Below are 15,361 nucleotides of genomic sequence, written 5' to 3'. Positions count from 1 at the left end.
ATGAAGGTTTATTACATAGGTTATTTATAATCCTTAAAAAAACTGGAGATAATGTAAGTGCCCCAAAATAGGAGGCTGGTTGCACAATTATGGAGCATCCATACAATGTGGCCCATAAAAGTCAGGATGTAAAATATTTAATGACAGGCCGGGCACAGTGGCTCAAGCCTGTAATCCCAGCACTTTGGGAGGCCGAGACGGGCGGATCACGAGGTCAGGAGATCGAGACCATCCTGGCTAACACGGTGAAACCCCGTCTCTACTAAAAATACAAAAACTAGCCGGGTGAGGTGGCGGGCGCCCGTAGTCCCAGCTACTCGGGAGGCTGAGGCAGGAGAATGGCATGAACCCGGGAGGCGGAGCTTGCAGTGAGCTGAGATCCGGCCACTGCACTCCAGTCCGGGCGACAGAGCGAGACTCCGCCTCAAAAAAAAAAAAAAAAAAAATTTAATGACATAGAAAAAGTTTACCAAATGTTAAGTGAAAAAAATAAGATTATAATGTAGTATGCACAGAATACTCCTTATTTGATTAAGAAAAAGTATGTATTTGATGAATAAATAATATATGTCAATATTCATGGAAAACACTGAAAGGACGTTCATACCAGGTTAATAGTGGTTCTCTTTACATAAATTAGACATGGTTTGGAAGAACATAAATCATTAACTCTTAGAGACGAAGAGACTTTGAGATCACTTAATTCAGTTGCTCATTAACTCACCAGATAACTCATTCCAAATACAGATTGATCCAAATATTTGGGAGTTTTTTCTTAACTTGTGTCTGCCTTCCTGTAATTTCCACTGGCTGATCCTATGTCTGCCCTCTGGAGCAGTGGGGGAATAAATTCAATTCTTTATACATGAATAGTTCAACTATTTAAAGACAACCCCCAGTTCTTCCCAAATCTTTTTTTCTTCAGGGTGACAGTTTATTCAATCTTTCTTTATGGTTTCCTAACTCCTCCCATGGTCCCACCATACTTACCTGGAGGCCCGGGAGTTGTTTGCATCCCTTTAAAATGAGTTATCCAGGCCGGGGGCGGTGGCTCATGCCTGTAATCCCAGCACTTTGGGAGGCCGAGGCGGGCGGATCACAAGATCAGGAGATCGAGACCACGGTGAAACCCCGTCTCTACTAAAAATACAAAAAATTAGCCGGGCGCGGTGGCGGGCGCCTGTAGTCCCAGCTACTCAGGAGGCTGAGGCGGGAGAATGGCGTGATCCCGGGAGGCGGAGCCTGCAGTGAGCCGAGATCGTGCCACTGCACTCCAGCCTGGGCGACAGAGTAAGACTCCGTCTCAAAAAAAAAAAAAAAAAAAAAAAAGAGTTATCCAGAGTGGACCCTGCATTCCAAGTGTTCTTTGGCCTGCTAGAATCCAGTGAAACCTCTTTGCTCCTTTGATCTCTGTGTAGCAAAAGCTGCCATTCATATCAACTTTAACTTAACTAAAACTCTTTCAGGAAGTTTCTGCATAAGCAACTATTAAGAACCATCTGATCCAATCTGAGTTTATTCTATTAATTATTTGAATCCAAAGCAGGACCCATACAGCTATAACAGTCTGTGATTCAGCTTCTGGTCTTTATATTAATGCTTCATATGCCATATTTTACTTGTTTTAGCCCACATCCAAGTCTGTCAAATACTGATATGTTTTAGGAAATAAAAAAATCTATAGCATTTAGTATGGAAAATAAAGACCAGTACAAAATGGTAAAACCAAGGAAAAAAATAAATTCAAAAATATCATATATAGCACAGTGGTTAGTCAAGAAAAGGACATAAAATATCCTTGCTTTTTCCCTTTCATGAGTGGGTCTCATTATTGGGCTTTCAGCCCTGTACCTCCACAGAAGTACTCCCCAATGACATAGCTTGGACAGACCTCCCTACATTTTCCTCTTCATAATCCCATCGAATATGATGGCTTCAGCAATTATAACTAATTTGTAAGTCCCAAAACTACATATTTGAGTCTGACTCTTTGAATGAAAGTCTAATGCCAATTTTCAGTTGCTTTCTCTGTGTTCTCTACTTGGGTGCTCATCTATGCATCTCTAAAAAGCTGAAGTCACCATACTCTCCAAACTTATCCCTTGTCCTTGGTTTTCCAATCTGTTGGTAATAATTCTGTCCTTCTAGCTGGACAGGTTTGCATCTTTATCAATTAATTTGTTCACTCATCAAATATTATTGGGCATCTAAACTCTGTCTTACACCAATGACTATGTGCTGAGGATACGGTGGGGACTTAAAGTTATTTCCCGTATAGAACTTCATTCTAGGCAACAAAATTGTGTTATATAAGTGCAGCGATTTAAAATAAAATAAGAGAGAGAGCGTAAGAGTGTTTGCTTTCCACATTTAATAAGTCTCCAAGGCCTTTTCTTTCACTCTTAATGTCTCTGGTATTTATACTTATTCCTCAGATTCCACACTATCCAAGTTCTGCTTTCAATGTGCCTCATTTGACAAATGGCAAAAATGTCTTGGTTTAACCCAATTCATTTGAAAAAGTATGTACTGAGCGTTTACCATATCTGGGCACTAGAATTGATACAGATTCCAAAATGATTTCTAAAAAATTTGCAATCTAGAAAGAGGGAGGAAACAGACATCTAACCCACTTAAATACAAAACAAAATTGATAAACTCAGAAATTATACTCAACCAGCCATCGAAATTCACAAGATGGGGAGCTTCTGGAGAGGACTCAGTTAAGTGAGTGGTATTCAAAATGCTGCTTGAAGAATGGATGGAACCTTTACAATTTGCATTTGGGGAGGCAAAAGCATTCTGGGTAAAAGACTGGATGAGTCAAGAGAGGAATACTGAAAAGCACAAATGTCTGCATAATAGTGGGTGGTGCCATTTGCTGGGAGCTTAGGTTATTGGTAGAGGAAGCCAAGGTTAGGAAGATAAACTGGGGCCATTCTGTGAAGAGTTTAAAAGGCTGGTTCAAGGAATTTGTTTGTAATTCATTAAACTATGGAAACCTATTTTCTTCTCCTTGGGACGTGCATGACCTTTCCGTTAATCTGTTTGTTTATAAAACACTTATGAGATAACTGCTTTCCACTAACCTAGGATATTGGCATACGTGTTGGAACAGTACCTTATTATATGAAAGCTTAGTAGATGGTGGTATGAATGTATTTATGTCCACAAAATTATGTTTCTGAGCTTTGGAGTATTTTAGGTTCCCATTATTTTGAAATTAGATAAAGGCTGCCAGTGAGACAATTTACAAAGTTCTATTCTCTTAACTTTAAAAAATGAAGAAAGAAAAGCATTCTCCTTTGGCATTTATCAAAATTCAATGAATTGGCAGAGTCTAAAAAACACAACAAATGTGACAACAAAATTTTGGTAGAATATCTTCAGATGTTAATGAATGTCTGAACGAAAATACTATAAATATGGTTTCTTCTAAATATATGTAAATAATTACCCATTTCTAGAATGAAACATTAGTTTCCAAAGAAGTAATTTGTCTTTCTAAACAAAAAAGACTGAATTGTTTAATTTAAATTTTGCATCAAGTTACAAAAGGAAATTCCCATTTGAACTGGTTTATTTCAAAAGCAAATAAACCAGTTGAAGTTTTCAAATACAGAATTATATGTATTGTGTTGATGACTTGTCATAACAAACAACATTCTGGTGTAACTTCTTATTCTGTACATGGACAATCTTCAAAGTATAGAATTGGTAATAAGTATAGTACTAACTTTGTACTATATGGAGTAGATTTGAAACCCAATAAGATTTCAAAATTGGCCAATTTTACCAAGAAAACATGAAGAAAGGTTTCCATGGTTTCAGAGAATCAATAGTGCCCTCTAAAGGAAATCTATGTGAGGTACATTCAATATGTAGGTTTAATTCAGCACTTATTCCACAAAAATGCTACTTAATTGTAACTTATAACAACACAGATTAAAAATTACAAAAAGAATGCAGGCCAGCCCTAGTCATAATAAGTATCACAAGTAGCTGTCTACACCAACGCTGGACTGGCTGGCAGAGCTACTTCAGTCCTAGCTGCTTTTGCCCCTTGTGAACTGTTGTTATCATCCTTATGGAAAGTTCCTAGAAAGGGAAAAGGGGATAATTTCCAAGTAGAGGATTAGACATCCTAGATTTGGAGAGATTGGAACCCCAGAAGCAGATCCAAGTAGGTATCTTGGGAAAACGTGCTACATTGAAGAAAATATCTGTAGAACTGAATGCTGAGAAAGTCAGCTATTGCCCTGGGCCATAGCTGAAAACCTGTGTATTGGGGAAGATAGCCAAATTAGCTGAATTGGAAGAGGGCAGGCAGTGTAGCCCGGCTGAAACATATGAACATGAAAAGAAAAAGTGATATGAAACATTTACAGATTTTTGTTTGTCCATCTAATTTTGTGGTTTATGTTTTTGCTCCTATCCATTTTTCAAATACACACAGATCCATCCACAAATAGCTTGATAATGTCACAAAAATATTGAGTAAAACCATATATTGCTATTATCAATTAGGAGCAGGGCCAAGTCTTGGCGATTACTATCTGCCTTACAGACATTAAAAAGTCAGTGAGTACAGATTATTAACTCCAGATACTAATGGCTGCAGCAGAGTTACTGTCATAATAAGATGGTTGAGAATGAAAAACGCTTCATTTATTCTGTTACCAAAACTACACATATAGAGCACTGTTTACATTTTAAAATTTTTCCTCCGGAGTTCAGGTCCAGTTTTATCAGATAACAAAGATCACAGATTAGGTTGACACTTAGCATGTACACCTGTAGACAACCTACCCTGAAATATTGGACAACTTACCCTGACATATTACTATACATATATTACTGCACCTGAGCAGCACAATAACCCGTGGGGTTGGCAGAGCAGCTACTATAATTGCAGAGCAAGAAAAAAAAGAAATCTTGTGGAGCATGAGTTATATTATGTGGAAAAATTAATTTTCCAATATCTATCTTTCTACTTATTGATTGGAATATTAAAACACTTGAAGATATATTAGGTTAATAGTTAATGGAAATAAAAAATCTGATAAGATGATACTGTGGCATCAACCACAGTCAGCAAGCTGTTCCCCAGCTTTTGGGACAATCCAGGTTAAATGGCACATTTCAGCAGAGAAGCTGTGGTAAGTAGAGCAAGGTAACAGCACTGCACCATCTTAATTAGATGTGACACATTAGTCTGAAGTAATCTGAGAATTAAGGCAAATAGAGTCATCTTTAGCAGGTTCCTCAAAATAAGACCAAAGCTAAAAGTTGTGTCATCAGAGCAGCAGGAGTGCAGGAGCTGCTGGAAGCAGCTGACTGTTATCACTACATCACATCAACCCACAGGCCTCCTACCGTATATTTGGAACTTCACAGGCTACAGTTCAAAGGGGCTTTAAATGTTCGTTTAGGTTTTCCTTCCAATGGCTCTTAGAAAAGAGAAATCCCAGAGAGCATAGATTCCTTAAAATCTCCAGGGCAGGAGGTAATACAAAATCCCTCCTATAATTTATTATTTTTAGCCAAGAGGCTAATTTAAAGGAGGAGCCAAAGATGTAGGGAGTTTATCACCACCATAGCATGGCACAGTGACTGGCTGGGCAGGAACCATAGGATTCCTTAGGTCTGACTGTCCAGTCTTCAGTGTGTAATGGAAAAGAGAAGTGCAGCATTCTCTCAGGATTTTCAGAATTCCCTTCTGGAACCAAGGCCCTGCTCAAGAAAAATGGCTCTAGATGAAGTTTGCTGCTCATAGGTGCTTCTGGATGAATGAGCAAGAACGTTTCTAGCCTGGGCAACAGACACTGCCTAGGTACAAGTGAGTGTCGGAGAAGCTGCCTTCAGTGCCCTGGTCATCAGCCACAGTCCTGAGTCTAAGGAAGGGGCTGTTGTGTTCCTGCTGATGCCCAGAAAAACTGTGGCTTATCACTGCCACAACCCAGCTCCATTTCTCCTGTTAGCTATTCTTAATATACTGCACTATATGGTCATCAGTACTTGGACACAGACAAAAATGGCACGGGCAGCATTCCACATGGTTAGGCAGGGCAAGTTATTATAATCCCCAATCGGCTGCTAGCGAAACTAACAGAGGAGTTAAATAATTGGAGCTGAGGACACTGCTAGCGAACAACCCTCAGTTTCTACCCTTTAAGCTAATGCTCTTTGCTTTTTGTCACTTACACACTTTCCTTTGGGTCATGTGTCAGTGAGGCAATCTGATAAAATAACAAACACTCAAGGGAGGAGAGCAGAAGTACTTCCCCTTAGATTGTCCTCTCTAAGGTCTTTCTGGAGATATCTTAAAATGGTCACTGTCTTCGTAAGAGTTTTAGGATGGAAAGGACAGAATTTTGTTGTGATTTTTAGGGATGATGAAAAGGAGTAAATGTACATCTTTTAGTGTCTCCCATGGGATGTTCAGAATACATATCCACAGAATCTTTGGGGTGTTTATGAAAACTGGCCAGGATAATAGGGTTCTGTTACATGTCAGAATGGGGGAGGGTGTTGCTTGGAGACAGGTCTTGAAGGGTACTACATCCAAAAAGGAAAGTCACCTGTATGAAAACCCTGTCAGGTCACTGTGGTTATTGAACCAGGGAGTCATCCAGGATGTGTCTTGTGAACAATGGAGCTGTTATTCTCATAAATTTTAGTTTTGTTTTACTAGATTTAAGCAGCATTTTGGTGTCCAGAAAAGCAGGAGCCCTGGGAAACTGTTTTGAAGGTCTTGTGAGACAAGACAAGGAAGTAATAGTCAATGGGGCTGTTTACCTAAATGAGCATTGGTCCAGAGTATTCATGGCAGTAATAGCTTACTCGGTCTTCTGATAAAGAGAAAAGAAGCCGGCTGGGCACGGTGGCTCACGCCTGTAATCCCAGCACTTTGGGAGGCCGAGGCAGGCGGATCATGAGGTCAGGAGATCGAGACCATCCTGGCTAACACGGTGAAACCCTGTCTCTACTAAAACTTCAAAAAATTAGCTGGGCGCGGTGGTGGGCGCCTGTAGTCCCAGCTACTCAGGAGGGTGAGGCAGGAGAATGGCGTGAACCTGGGAGATGGAGTTTGCAGTGAGCTGAGATCGCGCGACTGCACTCCAGCCTGGGTGACAGAGCAAGACTCCGTCTCAAAAAAAAAAAAAGAGAAAGAAACCAAATCCTGAAAAATATTTCTAGAGCCTTACTCATTACAGGGGCAATCAATTGTGTTAGAGAAACTTCAGCCCTAGTTTCTTCTGCTCACTAGGACCTGTTGTCACCATCCTTGTGGAAGATTCCTGGCAAGGGAAAAGGTGATGATTCATGAGTAAAGGATTGAACAAACCGGATTTTCAGAGATGGGAAACCTGGAAGTTAGGAAGCGGCGTTTGGTCTCCATTAGTCTAGTTAATCCCAGTAGCCTAAGATTGTATTAATCAGGAATATGTACTTTCATGGGCATCAAAAATTGGAAAGCTAAAAATGACATTGCTGGAATGTAGGGTCCTGGAAGCTATCTTCCTCCTTTTTGGGGCATTTTTCTGCTGGCAACCAAGACTATGGAGACCTGCAAATACAGTTTGCAGCTGCTGCAGGGGCAGCAGGAACCAAACTCTGGACTCCAGTGTCCAGTGACTGTGGTGATAGTGACTTTCTAATTCTTGCCTTTTATTTTCTGAGTTGTAGCTGGATGATGCATCTTGAAGTCAGGTGACCTTTTGATTGTAGTAGAAAAGTGATTCCCTTATAGGTGGTCAGCCAGTGTTCTGTGAATCACATCCAGAAGCCTAATGTACAGCCTGCTCCTCCAGTTCTTCCAATTTCATGAGCACCTCACTGCCTCTATTAAATCCTTTTTGTTTAAAATATCTAGAGGTTTCTGTCTTATGTACTATACTGTCTGATGCACAGAGTACTAGGAAAAACAAGAGACCTACACTAAACATGTTTTGTTGAAATTTTCATTTCAGTAATAAAGAAATAAAATCGAGGTAAACAAAGAATCTACTAAGGAGAAAAAATCTAAATTAAAGTTATCTGTAATACTTAATACCAAAAGAATTGGCGTGGTATCAAATTTGGGAAAAGTGCATGTCCCTAAGATTTATAATCCATAATTGCGTAACACGGACTCTGAGGAGTTTGCAATAAAGAAGCATGCTTTATTTTGTTTGCCCAATTGTTTCCTAAATTTATTTCAGAATGATAGTCATTAGTTGGGAAATACTAATTTGCTTAATTATGAGGGAGAAAGTATAGTGTCAATATAACTAAGAAAATATTTGAAACATCAAAAACAAAAGATCAAAATTTACAAAGTGAAGACAGATACAGAAGAAAAACCAGTAAGCAGTAAAACCAACAGTTAAAAGTCTAAGTAACTGTTAATACAGTTATTAAATTTAGTATACATATCAAGTTCTTGAAAGGGAGTGCAAAATAATAATAATAATACGAATTTACATTCCTATAACATTTGAACAAAAACTAACAAATGGGAAAGGGGGAATGAAGAAAATAGGATAATTTTTATATCTTCTACTGAGAGCGTCAACAGATTTGGGATATCCTTGACCCAGATAGAAAAATTTAGGAAGTAAATAAATGAGTGAACAAGTGTTTAATGATGAGGTAATATAAAACTACTATGATTAATAACATTTAAATCAATAGAGAGAAAAAACAAAACCTAACAGAGGAAAAAACAATCAAGAACTTCAAATATTAGATGGTTAATGTTAAAACCCAGCAGTGACAACTCTAAGTGTAACAAGCAAAAAAGATTTATGCTGGCTTTTAAAGAAATCCAAATATATGCTCTTTAAAAGAATATATCAAGGACAAAACCATATAGAAGACATAAAATAAATCAAGGGATGAACAAAAATATGAGACATGCAAACCAAAGTAGGGGGTCTTGATGTCAACACCAAAATAAAATTCAAAGTTAAATAATTTACTTAAAGCAAAAGGGAGACTTTTATGTTGCCAAAAATTACACAATAATGACAAAGGGAAGGGATACTATTTTCTCCTTCTGAGTGCTCCCCCTGATAAGTGTTAAGTGTTAAGGTGCACCTCCAGAAGTGCCTCCCCTTAGCTCTCATTTGCTCCTTCCACAGGGATAACTTATTTGATCAGTGAAATCAGAAAAGGATCATTCTGCATTCATGGACTCCTCTCATTGACACACTCGCTTACTCATCTGAAAACAGCATGAATTCTGTGTGAAAACCTCCCTGAATCATACAATGGTAAAATTAAAGTCTGGCTTTGGAAAAATTCAGCCCTCCCACCTAAGCCATCCAGTGAACAGTAAAACAGTGTGCTTGCTATGCAGACACGACTTCAAGATATACTCCCGAGCGCGCTCTTCCAATCACATTGTTTTTCCTGTCCCTCCAATTTAAAACTTCTGGGGCTACCTCCTTTTGTCATCTACCTTTATTTATGACTAAATAAACTGAGTAAGTAGTGGAAAGTCTGCTTTGGCTAGAAATTCAGTCCTGAATTAGAGAAGTCCCCTAATTCAGTGTAGCAGGCAAGGAAGCTAATATTTCATCTGATCCAATCCGATTTGCGTATCTTTCTCAATTAGTTTATAAACTGGAAAGGAAAGAGTTGTAATTGACACCCTCCAAACCTCCAAAATGGGGACCATTAACTTTGTTGAAAATACATTAAAGAAATATATAAGAAGAAATTGACAAAATCACATTTTATTTTATTTTCATTTTTATTTGTAAATAGAGATGGGGTGTCTCACTATGTTGATCAGGCTTCAAGTGATCCCCCCATCTTGGCCTCCCAAAGTACTAGGATTACAGGAGTAAACCACCATGCCTGGCTGACAAAATAACATTTTAAAAGGAAAATGAATGCTCTCTTTCAATCTTTAATTGAGCAAAAGGACAAAGAGCAGAACTGAAATTTGTATTCTACAGAGAGTTCTCATTCTTTTCACGTATTCATTTAAAAAAAAAAACTGCAAAATTGATCATATACTAAGCTCCAAATAGAATCTCAATAAATTTCAAAAAGTAACAATTCTACTTGCCATATTCTCTAACTATAAAAATAAAATCAGAAATTAACAATACAAGACAATGACAAAATTTAAAATGGATCCAAAATATAAAATAATCTTAACCATCTAGTCAAAGAGTTAATTAAAATCACAGTTTAAGATACTGGAATTGTATCAGATGCCTCCTGTGTACCACCTTACATCCTCTTGGTCTCATCTCTAATTCCAGTTATATCTGTGGCAAGTATTTCCACATAGGTTGCAAACTGTTTTGTGCACAAAGCAGCTCACCTAAAGGGTTAGTCATACTCAGCACTCATGGATTCTCAACTAGGAAGTATGAGAAGGAGTCAATGGAGAAATACTTCTCCCCTTTGTCTTTTGAGGAGACAATTCCAAGACACATACAGTACAATCCTCAGAATGTCCTTATCAATTCATTAATGCACGCACATATTGGAGTTCCCTCCTTTCCCTGTTTTCTCTGGCCCCTCACTCCCACTTTCTGGGATCACTTCCCCAGCCAACTACTTGTACACAAGCTCTTGTCTCAGGCTTACCTTTCCCTTTCCCAGGAGCATAAGTCAGTCAAGTATGGTCCTGAAAAGCAAACCATCAGGGTGGTATCTGGAGCCAAATTCACCAGTCAGATGGCAACAAGAATTTCACTGTGGTGAGATGAACGTCAAATAACAGAGAGATGACTGGAGACGTTACTGCAATGAGATTGCCTACAAGCACCGAATATATTTAACCACAGAATAAAGACTAAAGTAAATGCAGAATAAAGTACCAGAATAGAGTGCAAATGTTTCATGTCTTGATGGTGTGAAAATTACTAAACTAATAAAAGTTGGGAAGAAAAAGGAGAAAAAAATAGGAGCTAAAATAGGTATATTGCTTTCCTTATTTGTAATAATTTAGAGTTGAAAGGTATCATTTAAAGCTGACAAACCAAGTAGTAGAAATATAAAAATACTTAACAGTATAATGAATAAGAAAGACAATATTATATTATCATCTAAAATCTATTGTTGAAGAGAAGGAGTCATGCAAAAGAAACATGCTTATTTTCAACACTGCTGAATATGCAACTTACAGATACTGTCCAAAGTAACAGAAGATCAAGGGTATTAGGCACTAGAAAAAAACCGACAGACTTTTCTTAATATCAGAAAAAAATACACACACACACACAAGATAAATCATACAGTGAAAGATATTTTAAGAACTGCTAAAGCAGAGCACATAAAATAATACAACAGAATAAAGATCAAACGTATCTGAATATCAATAAATGTCAAGTTACTTAACTTACACATTGAAAAAAAGATTTTCAGACTGGATCACAAAACCATCCAACTCTGTGTTTTATACAAGTTACACACCTAAAAGAAAATGATCCAGAAAGGTTAAAAATAAATACTAGGCAGGCACCCCTTAAAATAAAAATAGAATCAAGATCTTAATATCAAAAAAGGTAGAATTCACACCAAAAAGCAAGCAATAATCTACAAAAATAAGGACTTTCTTAAAGCCAAAGGGCACAATTTACAGTGAGGATATAATTATGAACTTTTATGCATCAAATAATACTCCTGCATATTGAATAAAGCAACCATTACAGAAATTACAAGGAGAAACAGAAATACATTCTACTAACATAATTCACCACATTACACTGAGACAATCATTGTCTATCTATGGCCACCAAAAAAGCATATGAAAAACAACTAAACAGCCATTTTTTATTATAAATACTCAAGTAAAACGGGAAAAGATGTATATTTGCCTAACATAATAAATCTATCTTAGCCCAAAAGTCAGCATCATGCTTAAAGGGAAAAGAGGAGAAAGCAAACCAACTAAAAAATATGTACAAGACTATTATGACTGCCATCACCATTATTACACAGTACCGTGCTGGAGGAAGAAGCCAATGCAATTAGCCAAGAGAAGGAAATTAGACAGCTTTAAAATAGAAATAAGGACTTAAACCTATCATTATCAAAATTATTATGTACCTGGAAAACTCAAAAAATAGCTTTTACATATACAAATACTAGTAAGATATGAAAGACCACATTAACAATGGCAACACAAAGCATTAAAAATCGACAGAATCACAAACACTGTGTAAGACCTATACAAAAAGAATAACAACACAGCTTCAAAACATTTCTGAAGTAGGCCAAACATTATAAAAGCATTGATTTAATATTTAAATGAAAGCACCAAAATGTTATTTTAAAAAGCTAAACAAAATGATGCTAAAGTTTATAGGCAAAATGTATACATAAAGGAAAACTCTGAAAAACTTGAGATGAGTAACAGGTTGGAGAGTCTAATGTCACTAAATATTAAAATACATTTTACAGTTTCAAACATTAAAATAGGGTGATACTGGCATATGAATAAACAGGCAACCAGTGGAACAGAATAAAAATTCCAGAAATAGATCCAAATACCTAAAATAATTTAGTATGTAATAAAGGTGTAATTTCTAATCAAACTCAAAAGATAGGCTTTTTAACAAATGGTATCAGGCTAGGTGGATTGCCTCTTGGAAAAAATTAGTTAAAGCTGTATCTCACAGTATATATATATGTATAAACTCTATAGAAAATAAAACTTAGAATGTTAGATAAAAATTAGAGAATCCTTTTATAACCCTAGAATGATTAAAAATAAATGACTGATAAATTTTACATAAAATAAAAAAAGTAAGCATAGTAAAAAGAAAAAATATAATAAGCAAAATCAAAAGATAAGAAATGATTTGGAAGAAAAGTTTTTAAGTCACATCACAAGTAACTGACTAATCTATCAATATATAACTCAATCTTAGAGATAAAGATCAATAATCTAATGGTAAAATGGGGAAGGAATATGAATAGGTAGTTCAGAATTGTATGACTCTTAAATGCAATCTCCAATTAAGGGAAATGCAAATTTCCTTACAAATACTGAGCTATCTACCAAAAGGGCATAACAGGCACTTATACAGATGAGTGTGTAAATTGGTTAAAACCATGGTGGACAATATTGTAGTGTCTATTAAACTAACAAATGATATACCTTCTGATCCATCAATTCCATTTCTGGAAATTTCTCCTACAGCTATACTTACACACATGTAAAACTAATGTACAATGTCATTTAATGGAGCATTATCTGTAATAGCGAAGACTGGAGGCAACCCAAATACCTATCACAGGAGGACTGGTAAATTAATGTTGGTATATCCATAAAAATTGATTAGTATGAAGCTATCTCTTAAAAGTGAAGAGGCTTTTTATGTAATGATATGAAAAGATCACTGTATTACTCTCCTAAGGCTACTGTAACAAATGACCACAAACTGGATAGCTTTAAAACAACAGAAATTAGAATATTCTCTTACAGTTCTGGAGACTAGAAGTCTGAAATCAAGGTGTTGGCAGGGCCATATTTTGTTGAAAGGCCCTAGGAAAGATGCTTCTCTCTGAGCTTCCTGTGGTTGCTGGCAATTCTTGGTGTTCCTTGGCTTGTAGACATCACTCCAGTCTGCCTCCATCTTCACAAGGCATTCTCCTCTGTACTAGGGCTTGATTAAATAACTGGGTACTACAGCTAGTCAAGTTGGCATATAGACTAACCATCACAATAAGAAATATAATGAATAAAAAATAAATCAATATACACAATAGTATATAAAATATGCCATCTTTACAAGATGAAAAGAATCACAATTCATATTGTATTTGCACAAATTTTGGAAATGTCACTGGTTCTCAAGAAACCAAAGAAAATAGTTTTTTTTTTTTTAATATTTATGTATATTTGTAACTAGTTAGATTAAGGACAGGAAAAGGAACAAGAATGTACTGTATACCTTTTCATATCATTTTGATTTCTGAATCATGGAGTGTATTACCTAGCCAAAATGTTTGATTTTTAAAAAGAACATACGTTTGATTTTTAAAAAGAACATAAGATATGTGGTGCTGACATAGAAAAAGGAGGATAATTAGAACAAGATACAAAGTCCAGAAGTGTACACATACATACATAGACACACACACACACACACACACACACACACACCAAAAATGGCATTTTGGATGAGTTGGTTGAACTTTAGGTTAATTTTTGTTCTTTTGCTTATCTGTATTGTCTATTACCTCTATCAGCTTGTTTCTTTTGCACGAATAGAAAAACAATTTAAAATGTCTTTAATACCCTTTGGCAAGTTTGGCAGAAGCAAACAAAGATCAAAGCCTTTTGAGAATAAAAAAATTCCTCATTTTCCTAAAAATGTTTAAAAACTGATTGCCTCCCCTATTAAAGAAAACATTTTTATCTTGAAGGATTTGCAGAGAGAGGAGAATGAAGAAGGGCCAGGAACTTAACTGTACAATTCAGATATTTATGAAACTCAGAATTAACAGGGAGAAATGAGCTTTAGGAAAACCATTTCCAAAGTTGAAGCTGTTTGACATGATCATTTCTTTGTTATTATTGTTTGTATTCATGCTTTTTACACACTGGGTAACCTTGTGCACACACATGGCTACAAATTCCACATATGTATGATTAAGACAAAGATCAATATCTTTGGTGTAGATCTTTCTGTTTGCTAGGCATGTCCATGGATATCCCACAAAAAATTCAACATGTTTAAAACGGAGCTACTCATCAACTCCTACGTTCAAAATCTGTTTTTCTAGTAGTTTCCATTTCAGTCAGTGTCCCTGTCATCTCTTCAGTTATTGGGGGCTTCTTCTCTCTCCCTCTCTCCCACATTCAATTGATTACCAAGTGGTATCAATTCTCTCTCATAAATAACTCTATCATTCTTCTATATAGTATATGTCCACTGACTTTTTCATTATTTCTTATCTGCAATTCCTAAACTGTTTAATCCATCTTCCACGTCAGTATAGAAGTGCCTGTTTCAAAATGAAAATCTTATGTCATACTGCCATCTAAAAATCCTCTTATGATTTCTAGTAAATTGCATTATATAATAGGAGCTCCATAAATGCTTAACAATGAATGAATTAATGTACAACTGCAAGATGGGCAGGAGTAGAATCAGGTATAGTTATTTTCACACTTTTTAGCCATAAAACAATTGCTAGAAAAAATGTCACCCAGATAAAGCCATTTGCTAGCCCTTAACCTCTGAAACAACTACCCATATCACATCAAACTATTATAGGTGAATGTCTCCTTTTCTTCATATGCTTCTTGATTTTATTTTACTAAATAAACCAGGGACAATGGTTGCAATTTATATAAAATTTTGAAATCAATTATACCAATAAATAATAATCATGATAATCACAA

This window comes from Trachypithecus francoisi, unplaced genomic scaffold (assembly GCF_009764315.1).
Source record: "Trachypithecus francoisi isolate TF-2019V2 unplaced genomic scaffold, Tfra_2.0 Lachesis_group15, whole genome shotgun sequence".
In the NCBI taxonomy this organism is placed as follows: Eukaryota; Metazoa; Chordata; class Mammalia; order Primates; family Cercopithecidae; genus Trachypithecus; species Trachypithecus francoisi.
This window is presented reverse-complemented; position numbering follows the sequence as displayed.